Raw genomic sequence first — 6,377 nt, 5'->3', positions numbered from 1 at the left:
TGAGCCTCCACTACTGCTTCAGACTTTAAGTCTTTTGTATAAATGTTAATATTTTCATTGTTTGTAGATGTTTCATATTTTGTCAGATGATTAAATTCAAGAAATCACAGATGGACTCACTGGGCAACCCATTAAGACTGACTTTGCCTGTTTATGATTTTTCTCAAAACCTTATGGAATTATGATTATTTCTGTTTTATAACAGCATGTTTTACCAAAGAAACAAAAACACTAGTTTGATGGATGGCAAGTAAACGTTCATACTTGTACCAAATACACATAATACGTAATATTTGGCATTATTCCTTCTGCAAATAACACTTCATATTTTATAGCTTACATTTTCACGAGTGCTGATAAAAAAAATTGAAATCCAATAAGAAATTCTATTTTTATATATATATATATTTTAACTTAGAAAAACAATATATCTGTTAAAAATAATAAATCTAATCATGTTTGAATATACTGACATTTACATCTTGATTTATGTCAATACCCTTCAACTACAGTTTTTCATATTAAACTATTTTATTGGATAACTGAAATTCTGCTTTAATTTTTGACTGAAAATCTTCAAACAAATCAAACAATTTCAGAAAAAGCTGCTGATGTACATATCAGCAGGTGTAGAGCTGAAAGTTGTATTTACCTAATTTGAACCTTCATGAGACGTGCCCTAATAAAGCCCCTCTCCAATAAATATGTTCGCAAGATCTTTGAGGAAATGGGACTCAAGTTGGCTAATTGGAGGGGCAGCAGGGGTTAAACACTTCCCTCAGCGATTCAATCTGTCTCTCCGCACCGCCGCATGCCAGCGCTAAAGACCGGACCTGTATGTGCGAGTGCGACTCGGCCTCTCCAAGGACGTTAAATGCAGACGACCCAGGGGGACCGCCACTGCCGCCTCAGAAGAAACACACAGACCAGCTGTGAGCCACACACACCCAATCACCCCATCACTCCCAGCTCCCGCCAATGCTTTTTTTTTTTTAATGCGCTGTGCCATTACTGCAGTAAAATTCCAAGGAAGGCAGGATTTGTAACCCACGACACCTTTCAAGCTGAAAACCGCACAAACGTGAACTTAACACATTTTCTCAATAATCGAAGCTCCATTTCCGTCCTAACTGGAGTCGCTGGCAACAGATTTCCAGGAGTGAATTTTTCCTCTCTGTTCCTGATGGGGCCTCACGGCGATTGAAGTCTCGTTCATGTCGCTTAAGTCTGCCTGCGCTCTCAGGGTACGGCATAAATTACAAGCACACACCATGCTTAGATTGTAATCTTCTCATAATATACAGCCAATTTCCACGCCGATTCATAGAGCTGATTGGTGCACAGTCAGTGGAGCAGCTCACTCCTCCTTCAGTGTTGCGCTACTTCATGAAAAAATGAGGGACGACTGAGCCGCAGTGTTGCAGTATAAACAATCAAATAATGAAGGCTTTCATCAGGATGCTTGCTATAGGTTACTTCTCCACTCTGCTTCGGTCTTGGAGACTAATCACTGTTTTTTTTTTTTTTTTTGATTAGTCAAACACAGCTCTCTGCACACACAACTGTGCGTGTTTAAATTACTGTTTGATTAGTTTTCCATGAAGATGCTGTAAGATAGCTAAAGAAAACCGAAGAGGGAGGAGGGCTGTCGTGAAGGAGGCTCCCTGTCTGTGGAGGTTTGTTAAACCACTTACATGATTGGTTTGTTTATTAACTCTCATTCTTTCATGTCTCTGTGTAAATCATTTTTCAACAGTGCTTTTAAACTACTACCCTCGGCACTGTTTAATGATTTGATGTGAACTGTTTATCTGCCACTGATATATTCAGACATGTTAATGCAAATGGGTGTTGTAATTTATTTTAATCAAATCAGAGTATTACATTTAACAGAGTGAGGCTCAGGGATGGTCTGTAAATTGTTTTCAGCCCTCTACTGCAGTTAGAGTAAGGGTATTTGTGTTTTAGATGATATGTACTTTTACACTTTTAGAAAACATGCTTTTGGGAACACAAAACAATCTGACTGAATATAGAGGTTCTTTTTTAAAAGGCAGCTTTTAAGTGCTCCAGATCTTTATCACTGTTATCATTGGTTCTCCACTTCCTTTTCCCACCATGTCTTCCTACACTCAGTCTGTAATTGTGCTGTGATTGCTCCACATTATGGTCTGTAGCCTCGAACCGCACCTATAGGACACACAGCCACAAGACACTGTTCATGCCTCCAAGCATTGGAAATATTAACCAAAATACATGGAGTGGGTAAACATTTCCATGTTTTTACCAGTCAAAAAAATCATGAACTTAAATTAAAAATCCTGAGGGTTTTGGAAAATTCAGTGTGTATTCAACTGTTTTTACTGTACAAAAAAAAAAAAAAAAAAAACAGCAGACCAGGTCAAATATCTCTGAAAACCTAGTTTACACAAGTTCCCTTGTGTTGTATGTGAGTAAAACATGAGCATTCACTCTCACTTGTAGCTCAGTCTGGACCTTGTGAAACATCTTTCTTGTAATATAGTAACTGACGTTGAAGACAGTGACTTCTATGACCATCCATTATAAAGTTGGCTTGATTTGTTCATCCATCCTTTAGGTGACTTAAATTAAACTTAGGGGATCACTGGGTGGAGCTGATCCCAGCTGACAGTGGACCCTGGACAGTTCACCTGTCCATCACACGGCACACAGGTCACCGATCAACCTCGCATGCATGGTTTTGGCCTGTGGGAGGGAAACTGAACAACCTTCAGGAAACATATCCAAGCACAGGGAGAATATGAAAACTCCACTCAATAGATTGACTCAAACCCAGGTACCTACTACACTGTACTATTTATGCATTGCTTATTATCACGTCTGCTATGAGCTAACATACAAACTCTCTCCTCAAAACCGGACCTTTATTCTCCTATAAAGTTTTAAGTTCCTCCTAAAACAGGTGGAAACTCATTCATTCACAAGCCACTTTATGGCTCTCAGGGGAATTTAATGCCAGCACACAGAGGTACAGACCTTCAATGTGAGGCTTTTTTTTTTCCTTAAAGAAATTGTGATCCTTTTTTTTTGCACAGGCCTTTTGTGGGAAACACAATGCATGTTTTGCTCTGTGCCTCAAGATCTACTTTATAGCTATACTAAAAGCCAGCGAGCATAAATCAGATCGCAAATGCATGTAATTGTACACACGTGTTGATATCATAGTGAATCCTGCTCATTAGTTGATCTATGGATAAAAACATGCATGCTCCAGTTCTCAGATTAGCATATGAATGGTCTGACACCTCGGAAGGACATGGGCCAGCTGCGGTTGTGATTCTGCCGTTCACATGTGTGGGTCAGACAGATCAGTGTGAGGGAGGGTTTGCTGCTGTGAGGCTGCTCCACCTAATCCCAGGCTGCATTACTCAACCAGGCCAGTCCAACAGCACACAGACGAGGGGACTTCCCCTTCCCTCCAAAGACGTAGAGGAATACTGTATTGCCTCATGCGCCACTGAGGTAATATCATTACTTCAACCAAATGCTGCAGAGTCTAACCTGAACATTGTTTTAAAAATGTCCAAACCACACCGTGTGAGCGTGAATGCAAAGACCAGTTTGTGCTGAGAAATATTAAAGCGATGTCATTACTACAATTCTAGGATTATTGTCATTTCTTAATGTGTTTCAGTGCAATATAACAATGTTTTCTCTGGTTGTAACATTAGTCTGTGAGAGCTCTGCAGTGGAACGCGTTAACCCGACTCCTGCCAAGAGTATCGAACAATGCTTTTAGTCATTTTCGTGTTTTTCCCCCCCGATAGATACCAATCAAATCTTCTTGAGGGGAAATCCATCACATGGGTGTGCAACAGCTCCACGAGGTATTGTCTCTTGCACGCAACTCTAAAATTACTGCTATCCACTGTTGCTGGCACATATTCAACAGCTTCGGGGTGTTGGAGGGTGTCATTTATTAAAAAAAAAAGTACAGTAACAGCGTTCCTATCTGCTGGAAGAGGGCCTCATAAAATCCTCACCTCTCATCATATGCAGTTCACACGTGGATAATGGTATGTAATTGATGTAGATTTGCTTTAGATCAAACAATGAGAACAAAAAGACAAGGGGTTGCAGTTCAAACAGAACATGATATTTGCTGCCTCTCTGTAGGAGCTGTGGCTCTTTTGGAAGGAGGAATTCTCAGGTTAATCTCTTTACAGTAGCATAATAATGAGGAGAGACAGTGTAATAAGAACAAACTGAGTCTGCGCTGACATATTTCCCTCGATAGATAAATATGAACTTGAAGCAAAGCATTGGGTCTATCTCTGAAAACAAACAGGGCCATATATTTCACTTGGAATAACAGCGATCAGCTGTATCAACACTGGTTCTCCTACTGCAGCCAGCCACCTCAAGTGAGAAACTCCACCAGTGTGCATTCGCTCAGACATGAGACAAACACCATCCAGCTGAATGAGATATGTCCACAGCTAATGGCCGTACACGACCAAATACTAGTCATGTTTAATGAGCGGTCCTTTCTCAGTACAGCTACTCTCAACAAGAGAACAAACTACCAAATCTCCCAGCAGCTGAGGAGCACTTCAAGGCAGCTAAGATTCGATGGCAGTATTATGATAGTGAGGCCTGCCTAACTTTTCTCTCACAAATAATCTCTCTGCTGTTTGCACTGGCACAGCTGTTTGCAGTGCCTTTGTTCAGCTGTCGGTGTACTCCCTCCCTTTTTCCCAGTTTGATAACATAATACTCTGAGCATGTTTCCGAAGGGTCATAAAAAGAGAAGGAGCCGTTATCTGCTCTTTGATTGAGCAACAGCAGATTTAAGCACATCCCACGAACCTGGGACACTTTACCATTCAGTGTTTTCCCTCTCTCTCACACACATCCTGAAGATGTGGAGCACGCAGCGCAGTTAGAAGGATCTGAAACGTATTTTCTCTCTAAATCCTTAAAGAGATTCACATTTGTTGCTCCTTTGATGTGGTGGACATTTGTCGTTTTATAAGACAGAGTAGACGCTACAGTGTAAAACACAGAAATTCAGGTTGCATTTTTTTTTGTCAAATTTGTGGAAGATTTTGTGAAAAAGTTGCTGTTAAAACAAATTAAACCCAGAAACATGATTCTGCAGGACTCCTAGCTTAAAGAATATGTAACTTTTCTCTGCGAGTCAGCGAGATCCTTATCATTGATGTGTCTCCATGCTCCCTCCCAGCACTCCCCTCATCTAGATAAGCTGTACGATTTCAATCATTTAGCACGAGACTAATGTAAAGACATGCTGTTTTTTTTTCTCCCCCGCTATTTCACTTTTTTTTTTAATTCTTCAATGTTGCAGCCAGTCAGGACCAAGTCACCCCACTCACAGGCCATGTTGTATACCTAAAATATTAAAAGTATTATCCACATCCATGTAAACAAATACTTTCCTGACCAAACAGTTGAGTCAAGAAAGCTATGAAATATGTTCAAAGAGCTGCGACAAAATCATTGTTGTTATATTTTTTGTCCCAAGTTCAATGCTTGAAAAGCATTTTTTAATACCTCAAAAACAATCTTTGATAAAAGAGACTGATTTGATTTTCCTCATTTAGTTTACAATATAGGATAACTCAATGAATAATCCTACTCAACAGTTTGGATGTTGTTTTTAGAAATCTCGGTACTAACAAGATTGGCCAAGCTAGATTATACAAGCTGCTCAGGAAATCTCTTCATCTGTCCGGTGGTGAAGCAGTCATGTTTACAGTCTTGCAGTGCTCTTATGTAATCGTAGGTGAACTTCACCAGGTTTTCTGTAAACATTTCAAAATACCCACATTTGGTGTGTTTTTTGAGCCTGGAGAAAACCCATCCATCCAGGGATAACATGCAAATTACACCCAGAAATGTCCCTGACCCCGACTCATCCCAGTGATAATACTGATTAATGTGCCCTGGCTTGAGAAGCCACTGTCCCATGTCTTTGCAAAGTGTCAAGAAAAAGAAGACAGACTATTTTCACAGCAGAAACTGTTGCATGATAACCAGATGGTGCTCAACGTTTGATTAACGCCACCAGTCACAAGCAAAAATATGGCAGGATTACAACCAGACTCCTTTGTTTTTCTAATAAATGCACCCTGCCACGTTAGTGCTTTAAGGGCCACACAGAAAAAGTAAAGATTATTATTTATTATATTATTATTAGGTGGTGAAATAACAATATGCCATTGATTTGGTTTAGCATTTGAGTGTCATGAACTTTTGTTGTTAATTGTTCAATACTGTGTATTATGTTTTTTCCAGCAACTCAAAAAAAAAAAAAAAAAAAAAAATAGAAACAGTGTTTGGATTTTAGATGCCAGTAAGCTAGAAACATTTTT

This window comes from Salarias fasciatus, chromosome 13, assembly GCF_902148845.1.
Source record: "Salarias fasciatus chromosome 13, fSalaFa1.1, whole genome shotgun sequence".
NCBI lineage: Eukaryota > Metazoa > Chordata > Actinopteri > Blenniiformes > Blenniidae > Salarias > Salarias fasciatus.
The sequence above is the reverse complement of the archived record's forward strand: the minus strand, read 5'-3'. Positions refer to the sequence as shown.